This window comes from Staurois parvus, unplaced genomic scaffold (assembly GCF_062004578.1).
Source record: "Staurois parvus isolate SC_StPar_1 unplaced genomic scaffold, SC_StPar_1.0 ptg000011l, whole genome shotgun sequence".
Lineage (NCBI taxonomy): Eukaryota > Metazoa > Chordata > Amphibia > Anura > Ranidae > Staurois > Staurois parvus.
This window is the reverse complement of record NW_028317807.1, coordinates 22,885,188-22,905,527: the sequence shown is the minus strand read 5'-3', so window position 1 is coordinate 22,905,527 and position 20,340 is coordinate 22,885,188. Positions and strand designations below refer to the sequence as shown.

The 20,340-nt window shown below is 41.9% G+C and overlaps 1 long non-coding RNA gene across 1 annotated transcript; it reads left to right on the top strand.

Annotated features, from left to right (window-relative positions):
- The first annotated feature begins 17,834 nt into the window (after positions 1 to 17,834).
- LOC149474107 (uncharacterized) lies at positions 17,835 to 18,459 on the top strand. Its single transcript, XR_016312156.1, has 2 exons — positions 17,835 to 18,058; positions 18,426 to 18,459. It is a non-coding gene; the product is annotated as an uncharacterized LOC149474107 (long non-coding RNA).
- The last annotated feature ends 1,881 nt before the right edge of the window (positions 18,460 to 20,340 follow it).

Here is a 20,340-nt window from a genome sequence, read left to right as displayed (position 1 = left end):
CAACCTCTGCCTTGAAAGCAAGACTTTTGAAGCATTGTCATCATGTCTCTGATGGCATTATCAAAGGTATTTCTTTTGAACGCTACTATGAAAATCTACCAGTGTATAATTACCGTATTTTTCGCTCCATAAGACGCACCTGACCATAAGACGCACCTAGGTTTTAGAGGCAGAAAACAGGAAAAAAAAATTCTGAACTAATGGACTGCAGACATAGTACAGGAGATGACCAGAGACTGCGGACACAGTACAGGAGATGACCAGAGACTGCGGACACAGTTCAGGGGATGACCAGAGACTGCGGCCACAGTACAGGAGATGACCAGAGACTGCGGACACAGTGCAGGAGATGACCAGAGACTGCGGACACAGTGCAGGCGATGACCAGAGACTGCGGACACAGTACAGGGATGACCAGAGACTGCGGACACAGTACAGGAGATGACCAGAGACTGCGGACACAGTGCAGGGGATGACCAGAGACTGCGGACACAGTACAGGGGATGACCAGAGACTGCGGACACAGTACAGGGATGACCAGAGACTGCGGACACAGTACAGGGATGACCAGAGACTGCGGACACAGTACAGGGATGACCAGAGACTGCGGACAGCACAGGGATGACCAGAGACTGCGGACAGCACAGGGATGACCAGAGACTGTGGATAGTACAGGGGATGACTGCTGACCTTTGGGGAGGGGGGGAGGGGGGGAGCGGGTACCTGAATTTGACAGGTACGCGCTCCCACTTCCGCGGAGTTGTTCTTTCATCTTACCCGTTCATCTATCCAGCCGCGCGCTGTCTTCCCGGCTTCTGTAATGGCGCTCGGCATGACAGCCGGGTGCCCAGTGCGCATGAGCGAGAAGCACTTGCGCTTTGTGATTGGTCCGGCGGCTTCTGGGATCGGTCATGTGTCCCAGGTGCCGCCTTACCATTCACAAAAAGCACCGCTTCCTGCGCATGCGCACTTGTCACCCGGCTGTCATGCCCACACTACAGAAGCCGGGAAGACCGCGCCGCTGGATAGAGGAACAGGTAAGATGAAAGAACAACTCCACGGAAGTGGGAGCGAGTATCTGTCAAATTCAGGTACCCGCTCCCCCTCTCCCCAAAGGTCAGCAGTCATCTCTATAAGGTCCCGCTGTAGAGCTGAGCGGCCGGCCCGGTATTCTGACACGGCGGCAGTGGAAATACCGGACCGGCGCTCCATATTCGCTCCATAAGACGCACTGACATTTTCCCCCCTTTTTTGGGGGGAAAAAAGTGCGTCTTATGGTGCGAAAAATACGGTATCTCCTAAAGGTTTTACCAAGTGCTCTTAATAAAAATGATGATTCAGAGAAGTCTATTTAGTTCACTTAATAGTTTAGATAAATTGATTTCCCTCACCTCAGTTGAACAAGTTGAAAGAGTATAAAACCCAAAGCCAAAAATTGTAATAGTTTTCTCTTTTTTTAGGCTTTTTCCCCTCTGTTGTCATCTGGTGATCCACCCTCTAACACACCTCCTGTATTAGAGTGCCTACCCATATGAAATAAAAATATATTTGAAATATATTTAAAAAATATTCTTCTGAAATATATTGCCATATATTTGAAAAACTATAATTTTGGCCATATCCAATATATTTAAAAATTTATTTCAATAAATATATATATATTTATATGCTGCATGTTGAAATGCATTTGTATTACAAAATATATGAAAAATATTTTTAAAAATACATTTCAAATATACTGTATGTCTTTAAAAATACAAATCTTCATTTTTGGAATGCATTTACAAATATATGTAACAATATATGTTAAAATGACTTTTTTATATGTTAAAAAAATCTGAAGAATATATTTAAAAAATATGTATTTTTAACAATATATTTTTTAAAATTATATTCTTGTGGCACTATTGCACCCACTGATACAAGGCACTATTCATTCTAATGACACCAATAATGGGGCATATTTGCTGTTACTGATACCAACAATAGGGGACTATGCCTACAACTGACACCAATGACGGGGCACTATTCCTCTCAGTGACACCATGGTATGGAACTATTCTTCCCACTGACACCAATAATGGGGCACTATTCTTTTCCCTCATACCAACAATGGGGCACTATTCTTTTCCCTGATACCAATGAGGGGGCACTATTTTTCCCCTACTACCAACAATGGATCACTATTCCTCCCACTAATACCAATAATGAGGCATTGTTTATTCCCATTGACGCCAGGGCATTTTCTACTCACACTGGCCACAGTCCAGCTCCCTCAAAGTCTGAATGACCGTAAACCGGCCCTTTGTTCAGAAAGTTTGGAGACCCCTGCTCTAGATGAACTCCAGCTAACACTTTATAAGCAGTTACAGCAACAGTTTTTTTTTTCTTATGGGATAAATGTTTTATACAAGTGACTAAAAGCTAAACATTTAAGGTACCACTGTCAGTATTAAATGATTTGCCTCAACTTTCTAACTGCTAACTCTGCAGGACAACTTGTTCTATTGAAATACAACAGACTTACTGGCAGGATCACCAGGTGAAAATAAAAGAAAGAAAGCCTAGAAAAGAAAACTAGTGCAGCCACCAAATCTAAGAACTGGTAAGCTACAATAAAACAAATGTTTGTGTTTAATACCGCTTTAATGATTACCAGTATGGCTACCGTGTCTATGTAACTTGTATATTGTCAGCCAACTACTGTCATAAGGGAAGGTGATTGACTGTATTTGATTTTTTTTTCCGGTGATCATTTTGCTGTTGCTGGTTTAGTTGCCTGCATAAGCATACTTAGATCATGCATGCATGCAGAACGTGTTGTAAGTGGTTGGATTATTTCTGCAAGTCTGACTACAGCATTTGAATATATGGCCAGCTTTACTTCTATTGCTTTGCAGCAGCACTGAAATGAGGTGAACAAAAGTGTGTACCTGAACAGGCGCTTGCAGGTTTAGATCCATAAAAAAATATACCAGTATTTAAAGATTTGTATGCCAATAGGCTTGAGGTGATTGTAGCCGTATTAGCGCATTTGCGACAGAAACAATTGAGTACTGTCCGTGATACTTTTTTTATTTGCATCTTTTTATTGAATCTTCAATATTTCCGGATCATACAGCTGCACCTCCAGTAATGTTGTGTACCTTATCCAGTGCAGAAAATGCAGCAAAGGATCTTATGTTGGCGAAACAGGACAGAAGTTGCAAACAAGGATGAATTTGCACAGACATACCATCAAGGAACATAAAGAAGATGACCTCTGCACACCTGTAGGACACCATTTCACACAACCAGGCCACAATATGGAAGACCTCAATATTTTAGTTCTGAAAGGAAAATTCAAATCCATCCAGGAAAGAAAAACATTTGAACTAAGAATGATAATTCTATTTGACACAAGAGATAACGGCCTTAACTTGGACATGGGATTCCTCAACCATTATCCAACAGTTTTATGACTATCTATTAGCTAAAGCTTGACCCCCTCTGTGTGAGTGTAGTATCCCCCCTCCCCCCCTCGCTTTTGATGTATCTTATCTGTAGCCTTTTTTTTTTCTCAATCCCTTCTAACATTCTGCTTAAACTTTGTGATTTGTAATAGTACTGCTTGGACCTTGAAGAAGGGGACATACTCGGAAAGCTTGTCCTCAAAATTGTATGTTAGTGCAAATAAAAAAAGTATCACGGACAGTACTCAATTGTTTCTATGCCAATAGGCAAACCACAATGTCAACATTACCTTTGTGCTATATACATACAATTCAATCTACTTCAATTAGTTGGATGATAATATCCATTAATATTCTGGCTGTGCCTATTACCAAGACACTTAGAGGAATGTATAGGGTCTGCTACATAACAAACGAGTTTGGATAAAATGTCTCATTTAATTAGCTGCCATTGTCCTACATTTTCTGGAAAGTGCACTTCTGCTAATTATTTTGCAAAAGAGACACCCTATTAAGACATGATGAATAGCACTTTAGGAAGAATTCATGTTTGGTAAATATTTTGCTCCAGTCAAAGTTTATTTTTTAACACACACGAGGGAGAGAGTCCATTTAGCTTTTCTGTCATGTTTTAGATTTTGGCTGGTAGGCGCTGGCAATAAATGATTCCCTTTGTCTGAAGACATTATCCAGTTACAGTGGAACTTGAGTGTCTCAGTCTCATTGTTCAAACCACAATCAATCCTTGTTACTGTCTGTTCCACAAGGGGTTGGCAGCTGCAGCCAGTAAACAGATGCAAGACCGAATGAAGAGATATTAGGTAAGCTCACCACTTGGGCACGGCCCAGGACTGTAAATCACCAAGGTTTGCACGGTGTACCCAGAAGCTTCTTGTCTAACGCTCTTTGTTCCTTCATAAAAAGAAGAATATCAACAGAAAAACAGCACTTGTTCTAGATTAAATGAAATACATACCTAAAGTGTATACATAGGTAATTTTTAGTTTTTTTGTTTTGTTTTTTAAGTTTAGGATAGAGTGGGGAGTGCTTGGAACCCCTGCCTGTTTTTTTTTATTGATGCATGTGACCAGGGCCGGTGCTAGACTATTTTTATATTTAGGCAAGACCAGCTACTTGCGCCCCCCCCAAAAAAAGTAGAAAATATTAAATCAGCAAAACATGAAACTGCTAAATTCCTTTCAATTTGCAAAAATAAGTGCCATAAGATGCCACCAGCACATAAAAGACAAAATCAGTGTCACAGATGGCTGACAGGGTGACAGGGTGACAGGGTGACAATTGCAGTGAGTGGAGGATGATGGATCCATACTCTGACAGATCCCATGCTGGAATTACCCAGGCAATAAGGGGAGAAAAAACACTGTGACAGCAGGCAGCTCAGCCCATGCACACAGAGATATCACTTGAACTGAGCAATCCCACATTGTGACAGATCCGATACAACACACAACCGCCAACACTGACAGAGATAAGCAGGCACTAGAAGAGCAGGCTGTGGGATCGTGATGATGTCATCACTCACTGACACATTGCACAAGTGATGGCTGGCCATCCAGCCGGGTCACACTCACACAGACACAAGACATCAGAGTCCAGCATGCCCTTCCTCTGCAGGCGCAGCTCCGCCTCCGCTGATGTATGGGAAGAGAAGGGTTGGACCTCCACAGTGATCAGCAGCTGCCATCCGGCTTGCAGTAAGGGACTGAGTCTGAGAGGAACACTGAAAGGAACTGCAGCTCAGCTGCTACACTGGCCCCAGACACCCGGCATCTTCCTCTGCCACCCCTCCCCTCAGCTGAAGGATCAATCATGATGTTGCAGCATCCCACAGAGAGAGAGTGCCGGCCTGTGCTGCTCCCCGGCACCCCTAGGTAGCAGTGCACCGTAGGAAGCTGCCTAGTAGAAGCACCAGCCCTATCTGTAACCCTGCTTGGGAGATTCAGCCCTATATTTGTCAAGGTGTCCATTGTCACTAAGACAGAAACTGTTGGGAAATCCAAAATTGTAGAGTTGTCACCATATGGAGACATGAAGGAAAATCCTTGAGTTGGGACATTTGTTAAAGTGATTGTAAAGGTACAATTGAGAAAAAAAAGCAAATATGTCATACTTACCTGCTCTGTGTAATGGTTTTGCACAGAGCAGCCCCAATCCTATTCTTCTCGGGTCTCCAGCCAACACTCATAGCCGAGTGCTTCCAGAGCAACCGCTTGCTCTGGGGACACTCGTGCATGCTCGCTCCCGTGCCCTGCTCTTGGTTTCCATAAGACACACAGAGCGCTTCTCAGCCCCACCCCCTACTCCCTCTTCAATGGCTGTAAATGACAGCAGCGGAAGCCAATGACTAGGGAGAGACTCAGGAGAGCTGCTGCTCTCATGCCCAGTACTGGATTGAGATTAGGCCCAGGTATGTATTGGGGGGGCTGAGAGGGGGGAACAGCACACAAAAGGTTTTTTATGTTCATGCATAAAGGTAAAAAACTTTCAGCCCGTACAACCACTTTAAGATGAGAATTCTATTCACATATGAGAGTTTCCCTTCCTGTTGCATCTCCAGGACAGAAAGTGAAGAGAAATTTCCCCAGCAGGATATAGGCAATAAATAACCCAATAGAGATGTAAACCATCCTGTATGCTACTAAGAAAAAAAAAACAGAGCTTTTGGCTTTGTATACCTTATATGTGCTGTGTTTTTCTGGGGTCACATGATCTCTCCCAGTTTGTTCCCGTCTTCAGGGAAAATCTGTGGGAGAAGCATCTTTCAATGCAATGACGTTTTCAAAATAAGTACTATAAGGAAGTCTAAACTCTCTTCCTGTGCCTGCAGAGTTCTGATTGGCTCTGTAGTAGTCACATGACACAGTAAAAAAATACACTTTTGTTATTAAAATTAAAAATACATAATAAATATCAATAAAGTGTTTTAACTGTGATAGAAATCTCCTTTTTAAAACATCTGTGTATTATTTTAGGAACATAGTGAAAGCAGGGTTTTATATGATTGACTTTCTTTTTCACACTTTTCAGTAAATCTGGATAAGGTGGTGCCAATCACAGCAGTAGACATGCCACCTCCAGCCTGTGTACAGTATATTGTGTATTATGTGAGGAAGCTAACAGGGAGGTGATGCCTTTATCAATTACCCCTGATAGACCCACCCTGCATATGACTAGGGACACAATGACATGGAGGAGGAGAGAGTGAGGAGCTTGGCTCTGATCCCTAAGTATGTGCCCAAAATATGACTCAGCAGTCACGTGGGCAAACTAGACTGGAACAAAGGAGGAAGTGAATGTTATATAGTGATTAAAGGATAGTATTTATAATGCAGTATTACGTGGTTTTGAGTTTAAAGCATATGTGAACCCTTACTAACAACAACCAACAACATAGTATAAAACTATTCTAAATGTATACCCCTTTCCTTATAGTCTCTCAACTAAAAGAAAACTGAGAAGGAAAGAAGGGGAGAAGGATCCTGCAATTTAGCACCCAACAAGTCCAAAATAGCAACCACAATATGGTCAGGGAATTTCCCTAAGGTGTGGATCCACAAAAAATAAAAAGTTATTAATTCTATCCCCGTGTGATACTATTTTGAGATTTGAAGATGTATGCTCCAAGATGGTACTCTGGTAAAGAAGACAGACATCCATGTCCTCTGTTTTGGAAAGATGGTGCCCAACACCTTGTAATACAACTCATTCATTTTAAAATAGGAACAGAAGGCAAAACGTCATATATACAGTGTATATGTGTGTATATATATTGTGACAGTACGAACGGCGAGGTTATTGATTGATGCTATGTGTCACCTCGCATGTGATCATACTTTGAAGTTTAAGATGGAGTCCACTCTGGGCTTTTGGGGCAAAAATGGCAGAGGTGGTTCCGAACCGGATTTTGTGCTCTGCTGATGACCACCAACAGGTTGTATAAATAAGGCAGGGCTGGAGCAAGGAGCTGCTCGTGGCCTGGGACTCAGAGAGCCATTCCTGAGTGAGGTGTGTGTGTTTTCACAAATTTTGCATTTGGCTAGGGTCACTGTCACTACTGGTAGCATGAGCCGATACCGGACCCTACAGAGGTTTCATAGGCAGTCCAACTCCTCTAGGATGGCACATCAGTAAGTGCCAATGCCAGAAGGTTTGCTGTGTCTCCCAGCACAGTCTCAAGAGCATGGAGGAGATTCCAGGAGACAGGCAGTTACTCTAGGAGAGCTAAACAGGGCTATAGAAGGTCCTTAACCCATCAGCAGGCCCAGCATCTTCCCCTTTGTGCAAGAGGTGGAACAGGATGAGTACTGCCAGAGCCCTACAAAATTATCTCCAGCAAGCTACTGGTGTGAATGTCTCTGACCAAACAATCAGAAACAGACTTCATGAGGGTGGCTTGTGGGCCTGATATCCTCTACTGGGCCCTGTGCTCACTGCCCAGCACCATAGAGCTCGATTGGCATTTGCCATTGAACACCAGAATTGACACATCTGCCACTGGTGCCCTGTGCTTTTCACAGATGAGAGCAGGTTCACCCTGAGCACATGTGACAGACAAGGAAGGGTCTGCAGAAGCCATGGAGAATGTTATGCTGCCTGTAACATCGCTCAGCATGACCTTTTTAGTGGTGGGTCAGTGATGGTCTGGGGAGGCATTTCCATGGAGGGATGCACAGACCTCCATAGGCTAGACAATGGACCCTGACTGCTATTAGGTATCAGGATGAAATCCTTGGACTCATTTTCAGACCCTACACTGGTGCAGTGGGTCCTGGATTTTTCCTGGTGTACGACAATGCCTGGTCTCATGGGGCAAGAGTGTGAAGGCAGTTCATGGAGGATGAAGGAATTGATACCATTGAATGGCCTCCACACTCGCCGGACCTAAATCCAATAGAACACCTCTGAGATATTATGTTTTGGTCCATCCTACGCCACCACGTTGCACCTCAGACTGTCCAGGAGCTCAGTGATACCCTGGTCCAGATCTGGGAGGAAATACCCCCGGACACCATCTATCGTCGTCTCATTAGGAGCATGACCCAATGTTGTCAAGCATGAAATCAAGCACATGGGGGCCATACAAACTACTGAGTACCATTTTGAGTTGCTGCAATAAAATTTCAGCAAAATGGACTAGCCTGCTGCATCATTTTTTCACTTTGTTTTCGGGGTGTCTTTGAATTTATTCCTCTGTAGGTTGATAATTTTCATTTCCATCAAACGATGGGACATCCTTACGTTCCTAACACATTACCCAGTCCATATCAGTATAGATATCCAGCATGATATTCTTCCCCATTGAGATCTGATGTGTTTTCAAAGTATTCCTTTATGTATATATTTTTTAAATACCTTTTTTTTTTTTTTTATACGTGATCATGTGACCTCTGTGCTCAGCTATATAAGGGTTTAAAGAGATGAGGTGGAGAAAGAGCAGTACACAAACCTTCCTAGTGAATAGCTATGCAGGGGGGGTGTCAGCACAAGCCTGATCACTGTAGGACAGGCAGGCTGTTCTTCCGGCAGACCCAGAAAACATGCAGATTTACTGGGTATTTCACAAAAAGGAATCAATACAAAGCAAACAGACTATTTCATCACACAAGTAGTACAGGCATATAAGGAATATGAAATGTTGGGGTAATTATATTCTTTAATGACACTTTAAAAGAAAAAAAAAGCTTATAAAGCAACCAAAGATGCTCATCTAAAGTGTGAATGCTGCCTTAAAAGCTTGAGAGGTGTGTTTGCATTGTTTGTAATTTTACTGTTATTACACTGTTTTGTTGTTGTTGTTTACTTTTGTTTTTTTTTTCTAGCCCAGTTGCCTCCAAACTGTGGCCCGCAGGTCGAATGCAATGCTTGTCTTGTCTGTATGTGGCCCTTGGGACAATGTTCTTCCCACTGATACAAGGTACCATTCTTCCAATTTATACAAGACACTATTCCTCCCACTGACCCCAACAAGGAGGCATCATTCCTCCCACTGACATGAACAGTGGCAAAGCATTCCTCCCACTGATGCCAATAATGGAGCACTTTTCCTTCCACTGATACCAATGATTGGACATTTTTCTTTCCACTGACACTAATGTTGAGTCACTATTTCTCTCACTGGCACCAGCAATGAGACATAATTCCTCCTATTGAGAGAAATGATTAGGCACTATTCTCCCCACTGACACCTAGGATGGGGCACTTACTATTCCTGCAATTAATACCAATGATGAGGCACTATTCCTCCATCTAATGACCACAAACAATGTCAGTTTTCGCTCCCACTGACCACCAGTCCTGAGACATTGTCTAGTCCCATGCTGGGGAATTTTCTACTTTCACTGTCCTCTGTCCAGCCATCCTAAAGTCTGAGGGTAGTAATCTGACCCTTTGTTTAGAAGGTGTGGAGACCACTACTATAACCCCATAACTAGAGCTCTCTTATAAATGTTTAATTAGCTGCTTGCCATCTGCCCACATTTACTGCAGGCAGGCAGCACAGCCTAGGTAACGTATCTGTACATTGCTGCCTTTCTTGCATGCGCCCCCTGCTGACCTGTGCTGTGAGTTTGTCAGAACTCTGTACTAAGAACAGCGATCTGGCTGTTTTTTCTCCCTGTAAAGCAGATCTGTGAATAAAAACAGCACATATTACACTTGTTAGACACACAGTTAACGCCTTGATTGCCTTGCCCCTTGATGTTAACCCCTTCCTAGCCAGTGTCATTACTACAGTGTGTGGTATTATATTTGATCACTGTATTGGTGTCACTAGTGACTTCAGTGTCACTCGCTGTCCCTCCCAGCCAGCATCCAGATTGCCTGCCACACTATCAAAGTCAAACTATAATTCGCTGATCACTGCCATTACAAGTATAGCGTTTATATCTGTGTAAATTCTAGTAGATACATCATAGTTTGTAGACTCTATAATTTTAACACAAACAATTAATATACACTTATTGGGATTTTTAATTTGCTAAAGACATGTAGCAGAATACATTTTGGCCTAAATGTATGAAGAAATTTGATTTTATTAGATATGTTTTATAACAGAAAGTAGAAAATATATTTTTTTTAAATTTTTGGTCTTTTTTCATTTATATAATAAAAAAATAGAAAAAAAACCCAGTGGTAAATAAACCAGTGTTAAAAAACCCAGTGGTAAATAGTGCCAAAAGAAAACTCTATTTGTGTGAATAAATTATATAAATTTCATTTGGGTACAGTGTTGCATGGCCAAGCAATTGCCAGTTATAGTAACACAGTGCTGAATAGCAAAAAATGGCCTGGCCATGAAGGGGGTAAAACCTTCCAGAGGTCAAGTAGTTAAAGTATAAGAGTAGGTTAACAACATGCGTCTTGTAGAACCATGCCCATTTAAAATTAATAGCCTTTGCCCAATTAAAGTACATTTTCTGCCTTTAATTGCTTGCTTGATGCACAGCAATACAAGGTGTCACTGGAATTTTTTTTTAATTGTTGGCATCTGTAACATTTATGGCTGGTAATTGATTTGGGCCACAACTTAATAATAATAATAATAATAATAACACTGCAGCCTACAACTATGAATAATTGTATTCACAGGTTTCTGTCTTTATACTAAGAATTCTACTTAGCTGGGCCATTGCTGTTTGCCTTTTAAAGAACTGTTTCCCCTTTAAGACTGCATGCTGTCAGAAAGAGTTTGATTGGCTCAGCTCTCAGCAGTACTGTTGGTGGGAGTTGTAGTTTCACCACAGAGGCAGACAATGTAACCTTATGCTGCACAGGACTACAGTGACCAGGATGCTTTGCAAGGAAGAGGGAGCAAGTTTTTTGCTCCCGGGGCACCCAGGAAGAGAGATGGGTTGGTGAGCCACATGTGCCTTTGCAGTGGACATGTGGGAGCTAGTCTGCAGCCCCTACTGTTGAAGTACACTGACACTGTTTCCAGATTGGCAGCAGTTGCTAAGGACAACGGCTATCTACAGCAGCTGAAGTCAGCCGCAATTGTGATCATAGGTACCAATCACCAGCGACGGCAGTTACTGACAGCAACTAAATCTCCCACCGCAGAGAGAGAGGTCAGAGTCTTGGAAAATCGCAGAGGAGGCATGTGACTATCCCAGGTGAGGCACCTCAGAGATTGTGCCGCACTGACAATTGACAACATTAAACTCTAGTCAGAGAGAGAGAGCCCCATTTATCATCCCTTCAAGGAGTTAAACCCTGGAGACTGTTCTTCTTGGATGTGGTGAGCAACTGCTAACCAGTGACATGTCAGTCCTTAAGAGCGCTCCACCTATTCACTACCACAGGCCTATGCAACACATAGACTCATACAGTGTTTCAATCCCACAGCATACAAGTGAATTTGGGACTGAGCCTAAAGAGATGTCAGTTTAGCTGGGGAAATATTGTTGCTGTAGTTGCAGGGGGTTAATACTGATCTATAGCTATACCGGTATATACATCAATATTGTCTTTATTGATGTTATTGTGCCAATTATAGAAGGTTTGTGTATTCAGTGCATTTAACTGCTATTTTCCAAGTTAATTTGCAGTCTATTTGCAGAGTTTTATCTGTCTTATTAAACCTGTTATAAAACCTCCCACAAGGTGTACTGGTGTGCTGTGGATCCAATATATATATGGTTCATCACTGGAGTAAGGACAGAAGTGCCCGTTAATTCCAGTGGCTCCTTCGGGGTGAGCGCTACACTACTAAATAAAGTAAAACAATCCACTGAATTCTTTTATGCAGATTTGTTTGAAGTTCACAAAAAACTCAAGAAAAATATAAAAAAAATACTTGAACTTTAGTATAGAACAGTCTCTTTGTACTCAAGTTGGTTCTGATTCAAATTTGCATAATTGCATTTAGCATCCGAAAGGTAAAACTATTCACAACTGGAAGCAATGTGCACTACAGCTTCGCACTGAGTAATCCATTTGCAACACTGGTAATTGTGGAAGACTTTGGTGGGAATGAGATGCAGCGTCCGTTCCAGGTTGATAAGAACAGGCAGCTGTAGCCGGGGAAGGGATCTGCTTTTGTTTCACAGACACCAAGGCTTCTTAAAAGCCAGAGACATTTCTTCTCTTTAAACATTCTTCACAAATGACATTTTATTACATGCCACGTTGCTATGGAAACACAAATCTCAATTCAGATATTGTATATGACCCACTGATCAAATGTTATCAAATTCATTCTCTTCAAAAGGTAAATATGATGAGAATAAAAACCACTCGGTGACACTAGAATGTTCTGTATCCTATCTAAAATAGAGTAACCTCTAAGGTTATCATAATAGCAGTAATGGAGTAAATTCAGAATCCAAGAGCATTGTATGATGGAACAAAATAGAGGAGAATGTTTCACCCCCAAAAGTATATCTTAGCAATGTCTGTGGCACTGGCTGTATAGAAAGATACTAGGCTGGATGATGTCTACATACGCTGCCACCTTCCAGAAAGTCTCAGTAGTGATCTTGTTCATGTCATACTTTTGTTTTTGCCATGCTGTGTTTTTACTAAAACCTGCAACAGTAAAATCATTCTGTATATGCAGTAAAGCATGCTTGTTATACTCAGTGTGGAACCTAAAGGGTTAATCTTCTGCACTGTGTAAAAAGGCTGTTTGATCCTGTCTTCTCTGTTGCTCCCCTTTTTCAATCGACCACCTCTTATCTCCTGATAAGACAGACTGAACCATAGGCTCAGTTTGGTGTGTATTGCTAGAGAGGGTTTTTTTTTCTTTTAGAGAGTGCATGTGATCAGCACAGGGCCAATCAGCACTGTCCTGACAGAGGTCAGGGGTTCTGCATCCTCCTAGAGCAGAAAGGAAAACTCCTCCTACCAGCTTTAGCTAGTGCTGGACACAGAAGTTACCAGACTGCTCTAACTTCTGATGAGAAAAGGTATTTAACTGTTTATATCGAGTACAATAATTGCATTTCCATGTTGTGTGTGCTGTGGGAGACCAAATGTAGTGAATGCAGAGTCCTGAGTTTTGTAACACTTTAAAATGTAAGTTCACCTTGTCACAAAAATGAAAAGGTGAACTAACATCCTACACCCTCCCCACCCCCCAGTTCCCTCTGCATTTGCCTCTGTGGCTGTCATTGCCCATGCAGCTGGTGCAGCGCTATGGGGATTTAAAAGCTGCTCTCTTCTTTTCTTTCTTTCCATAGGGACACCAAGATGGACCAGAGTGATTCCAGTCAAAGCGATCATGTGCTAATGTAAGAGGTGTAGAAAATAGGCAGCCCCATAAAATTAAAATCCAAAGCCTAATACCTAATATAACAGTAATCTATCTTTGTCAATAGAAGATACTAGTGATTGCATTTTTATTGTACCATCACAAGAGGGCAGAACTACTTCCTGTGATAATTCAAGCACATCAAAAAGAAAGGATACCTTGGCTATGTCCAATGACGATTGCCAATACAACCGATGCAGCACCAAAGAAGGTAACTCAAATACCAAAAGAGACAATAAGAACCGCACAGAAGGAAGACTCTGTGATTGGAAAAGTATGGAAGTACAAAAGCCAAAACAAGTTTCCATCCAAACAGGAACGACAAGGTGAACCTGTTGATCTTTTCATACTTATGAAACAATGGACCAAACTCTACCTCGACGACAATAACATTTTGAGACGGAAAACATCATCTGGTTCTCAACTAGTGTTGCCCAAGTTGTACCATCACTTAGTATGGAAGGAGTTACATGAAGAGATGAGAAAGATTCTTTCGGCCACATATGCAAAGGGAAATCACACGTCAATGTACTTGTCTGAAAGACAAACGGCCAAATAAGCTTGTTCGAGCCCCGTTGAACAATATTGTAACAACTTATCCTTTTGAGATGGTCTCCATTGACTTTCTTCATCTCGAGAAATGTAAAGGTGGATATGAGTATATCTTAGTGGTAATAGATCATTTTACAAGATTTGCTCAGGCATATGCAACCAAGAACAAGTCCGCAAAAACTGTTGCTGACAAAATATTCAATGATTTTGTCTTGAAATTCGGATTTCCTACCAGAATTCACCATGATATGGGTAGAGAGTTTGAAAATCACTTGTTTTTGACATTAGGGAAGCACTGCCACATCCAAAATTCTCACACAACACCATATCACCCAGAAGGTAATGGGCAAGTTGAAAGATTTAATCGTACCCTGCTATCAATGCTTCGTACCCTGTCACCAAATTCCAAAAAGGACTGGAAAAATTCACTAGCAAAGGTAGTCCATGCATATAATTGTACTCGAAGTGAAGCTACAGGACAATCTCCATTCTTTCTACTGTTTGGAAGGTCTCCAAGATTACCCATTGATAGTATGTTTGACACTCCAGTAACTGAAAAATACAAGACCTACTCTGAATATGTGAACATATGGACAGATAGAATGTCCGAGGCCTATAAGGTTGCTTCAAAAATAGCTACTCAAGCTGCACAGAGAGGAAAAGAACACTATGACAAGAAAATTCATGGAGCTGAACTTCTACCAGGTAGCAAAGTTCTAGTCAGAAATCTTACCGAAAGAGGAGGTCCAGGAAAATTGAGATCATTTTGGGAAGATACCATACATGTTGTTATTAAAAAGAAGTGTGCAGACAGTCCAGTGTATGAAATCAAACCAGAAACTGGAAAAGGCCGAACAAGGATTTTACATCGCAACTTACTATTGCCATGTGATTATCTACCTAGTGACCAAGGTCAACAGATACCCAAAAGAACCAATGCAAGAAAGCAAGTGAAGGATCGAAATACAACTCAACAACCTACACAGATATCTGAGGGAGAATCAGAAAATGAATCAGATCACGAACAAAGAAACTGGAGATCTTTCATCCCAGTCACCCAGCATTATCACTCAGAGGAAAGTACAGAGCTAAATCCAGAAGCTAATGAGTTCTACCCACGTCAGCTGAAAGTAAGAGAGTATGATTTAGAAGGAGTCAGGGAGACTGAGCCTATAGATCAAATTGAACAAACTGAGTATGCATTTGGAGGTATAGAAGAAGAATGCCCAGCAACAGAGAACACAGAACAACTTGTTGAAAGTGATGTAGAGGAGAATGAGGACCTTTCAGATTCACTTCCTCAATGTAGAATACAACCCTACAGGAACAGGAGACAACCAAAGATTTTGACATATGACACTTTAGGTCAACCCAGTAGTGTTACCAGAGTTTCATCTATACAGGTTATAGACAGTATTCCTACATTACTAAAAATTCTTCCTGCGCCAAGTGAAAACCCTACTTCAGGTTCTATCCTGCTGCTGTGCAATGTGGTCAACACAAATTGTGAAAAATATAGATAAACAGCGCAAACATAGACCTCTATATCAAATCAACATACAAAGTGCAAACATATATAAAAAATTAATTAATAATTAATTAGATTAATAGTGAAGTCCATCAAAATTAATAAACCAAAGTTCAAAAAATCTCAAAAATATATTTTGTGCAAAAAGAAATTTTCAAATTCTTCTTCTATTAAAAAGAGACTTCCACCTTCCACCCGTGAAAACCAACATCAAATGCACTCACCAGATTTAGGTGAATGAAACGCCTTTAAGGAATTTATGGGCTCCTAAAACCTCTCTCGTATCCACTCTGTAGGAATCCTCACCTCCAGCATAGGCTCCACCATCCGACCAGGGAGAAAAAATCTCAGATAGTGTAATATTGCAAAACACCATTCATAAGTGAAATCAAGGATTAAGGCCACTCACATTAAAATCACTTTAAAAGGATTAAGGCCACTCACATTAAAATCACTTTAAAAAGGCATATTTATTAGGACCAGCTTCTTTCCAGATGAACAGTAGATGTAAGGCAACCTCCCACGGAATCTCACATCACAGCTCCAGGTTACAGAAGAAGCTCCACAGAGACCACACATCTACAGATCCCAAAAAATGGCCGCTGGAACGCACCGCTCAGCGTGCGTTCCACTCACCGGAAGTGACGTCAGACGTAAGGGGAACGGAGGGGTGGGTCCCTGTTGGGTATGTAAAGGAGCTTCAGACAGGAAATGAACATCTTGAGAACGCCCGATGGGAGGGGCGAAACGCGTTGACGCATTTCCGGTTGTTAATCCTTACGTCTGACGTCACTTCCGGTGAGTGGAACGCACGCTGAGCGGTGCGTTCCAGCGGCCATTTTTTGGGATCTGTAGATGTGTGGTCTCTGTGGAGCTTCTGCTGTAACCTGGAGCTGTGATGTGAGATTCCGTGGGAGGTTGCCTTACATCTACTGTTCATCTGGAAAGAAGCTGGTCGGATGGTGGAGCCTATGCTGGAGGTGAGGATTCCTACAGAGTGGATACGAGAGAGGTTTTAGGAGCCCATAAATTCCTTAAAGGCGTTTCATTCACCTAAATCTGGTGAGTGCATTTGATGTTGGTTTTCACGGGTGGAAGGTGGAAGTCTCTTTTTAATAGAAGAAGAATTTGAAAATTTCTTTTTGCACAAAATATATTTTTGAGATTTTTTGAACTTTGGTTTATTAATTTTGATGGACTTCACTATTAATCTAATTAATTATTAATTAATTTTTTATATATGTTTGCACTTTGTATGTTGATTTGATATAGAGGTCTATGTTTGCGCTGTTTATCTATATTTTTCAGTATTCCTACATTACCTGTTGACTCTAGCTGGTATTTAAGTTCAGAATGTTTTGCTGAAGACTATAGAAGTTGGTAGAAGTGATTATGTTTATTGATCCACTGTTTACTATTTGGGACACTATACCAAAGTTAATTACCAAAACCAGAATAATTATATGTTACTTTTCTGTTGGTTCAAGTAAGGAAAAATATAATTGCATTTGTACTGCAGATATTGTAGGTCAAGCAGAAACAGTTTTAGGTGAGGGAACTAGATGTTACAAAGAGACAGAGTCGGCCGATAAAAGTACAGAGCAGTAGATGGCAACGTTATGCTGCATTGTTGATGTACAATGGGTATTCCGCCATTATGATATAAAAAGGTATAAAAGTAATAAAATGTTCCCTAGTTTCTCATCACCTTTGTCTAAACTTAGTAACCTATACAAATATGTATAGAAAGGGGTTTTACTAAATAGTTGGTTACACGCAACTATATCTTGCCAGGTACTATAGCGCTGTGGGCCTGGTGGGAAGCTGTGATGTAATAGGGAGTAGATGTCACAGGGAGGATGTTTCCTCAAGTAACTTGGTTACTACTTACCATTGGCTTCCTATGGTTACTACTAGACAAGTAAAAGAATGTTTTCTTAAATAAATTCTACGTATGTCAGGGACGACATAACAAATTTGTGAGGAAGAGTGTAAGAGGTGTAGAAAATAGGCAGCACCATAAAATTAAAATCCAAAGCCTAATACCTAATATAACAGTAATCTATCTTTGTCAATAGAAGATACTAGTGATTGCATTTTTATTGTACCATCACAAGAGGGCAGAACTACTTCCTGTGATAATAGGAAGACACAGAAGTAGGAACTAAAAGTCTAACACTTTGTTTCCTACAGGACAGTGATTACAGTGAACATATCCAGTCACATGTAATTAAGGGTTTTCTGTGTTTGTTACAGGTAAGCAGGAGGCTGTTTAACATGATAAATAGGCCAAAATGACTTAACATGTGCCCTGGTGGTCAGTAAATGTCGCTGTTACTATTATGCAATCAGATTACTTGTAGCATAAATGTGAATATATATTGCAGCTATGTGATTTGGCGCTAAGATACAGGGAATGTGATTTCTCTATTGTAATACGCTATTCTAATGCAGAATAGGTCACTAGCATATCTGCAGAGGTCTAGATATTCAGTATTGCAATTAAAGATGTTTATTCAAGTATATGAAAATATATGGAAATATTTAGTAAGGTATAGAGGCCAGTGATTACAGTGAACATATCCAGTCACATGTAATTAAGGGTTTTCTGTGTTTGTTACAGCCATTCCTAATAAAACACTTCTGGTTTCACCCGACCCATCCTTCGCACAGTTTAATTATTTACCGTATGTGCAACAAAATTGGCGCCCAACGTGGGGCCGGGTGAAAGGAACGCCAAAAGGTCCAGAAGTGAAAAGGAGTGACTACGCTGTCCGTGGTGAAATTACAGAAAAACATTAGGAGTATGGATATCGAAAAGTTGCAAGACGAAATCAGTGAACACCTGATTCACATGACAGTCGATGATCTCATGGAGACTTGCCAGTTTATAAAGGCCTCCGAAGCAAGTATGGCAAAAGGAAAAACCCGGCGCCATTACATGCGGATAGTGAATGAGGTGTTAGATGAACTGGTAGAGACTGAAAGTGAAGAAGTGGTGACACAATTTCTGCAGGCAACTAACAAATTCATTGGTGAGTTAGAGAAGAGAGATAACATAGAAGCACCAAGCGATGGTGGCAAAGACCCTCAAGCAGAACAACAGTTAAAGGATTTGAAACAGCAATACTAGTGTAAGGGACCGCCTGGCGGTACCACTAGCACTCCACTGAATAGGCGTCCCCAGCGCACGGAGTCTAAGTCCCAGGGTGCTTGTTCACCAGGGCCCCTGATGGTGGGGATGGACTTGGAGCCCCCCGAGACCAGGTCGTGGCTACTGGGTGCGTCCGTCAGTGGTAGTGGTATGCGCCAAAGGCTCCCACGGGGAAGAGTCTGGTATGAGGAGGTCAGAAGACCCCACTGCAAGGGATGGATGGATGGATGGATGAGCAAGGTCAGACGGGCCGGGTCGGTAACAGAGAGGACGGCAAGGTACAAGGCAGTGGGCATAGAATGGTCGGGTCACACGCCAGGTCAGCAACAGCAGGTCAAATCCAATAGGGGGCATTCAGGAGAGAGGTCAGGCAAAGCAAGGGTCAGAATAGGAGAAAGCAGCAAGGTCAGGTACAATCCGGGTCAAAAACTTACAGGGTACAGGTTCGCAGGATACAGGATGCAGGAAAGACCAGAAGGTACTGAATGACAGCTCAGGGCCATTTAAATATCCCGCCCTGCGCTGCCATTGGTGCCCAGCGGGCGGCCGCGGCTTCTACTGCGCATGCGCGAACTCGAACGCCGCAGCCGGCCCGGACCTAGTGCCCGTGTCCCTGCACAGAGCGGTGCACTGCGCCTGCGCCGGGACCATCGCGGCGGGGATCGAGGAGATCCCTGACAACTACAGTATACAGGAAAAACTTCAAGAACGGCCAAGATGATAGAGGGACAGATGAAAGAACTTAGCACTAAAGACAAAGACTCAAAAGGAAGTCCTGCAAATCAAGACCCTAATCTAGTTGCTCAGAGACTTTCCCATACTAACTTGCCAGAAGTTACAATCAGAAAGGACTTTCAAATTGCTGGCCAGATAGGTGAAAAGGAACAGAAAGATAAGCTGTCCTATACCAACCTCATGCACCAGATTGACATGGGACTGCAAAAGGGATATCCCGAGTCAGAGCTTGTGGAAGCTGTGGTGAATGCCATTAGTCCTGGGTCACGTCTCAGAGGCATGCTAGAGCTGAAGAGTGGACTGACCCTAGTGCCACTCAAGAGAATCCTAAAAAGCCATTATAAAGAGGAAAATGCTTCCAAACTATACCAACAATTGATCAATATATCACAGAATAGTAAAGAGACTCCCCAGAACTTCCTATTTAGGGCCATTGCATTGAAAGACCGTTTGCTGTTCATTACACAAGGGGAAGGTTCAGATGAACACTTTGGCACTGAATTTATACAAAAGAAATTCTTAAGGTCAGTGGGCACCGGACTGAGAAGTGGCCATATCAAGTTCCAACTAAAACAACATTTGGACGATCCTACAGTCTCAGATGAGTTGCTCATAGAGAAGATGAATGAGGCTACAAACATGGAGATGG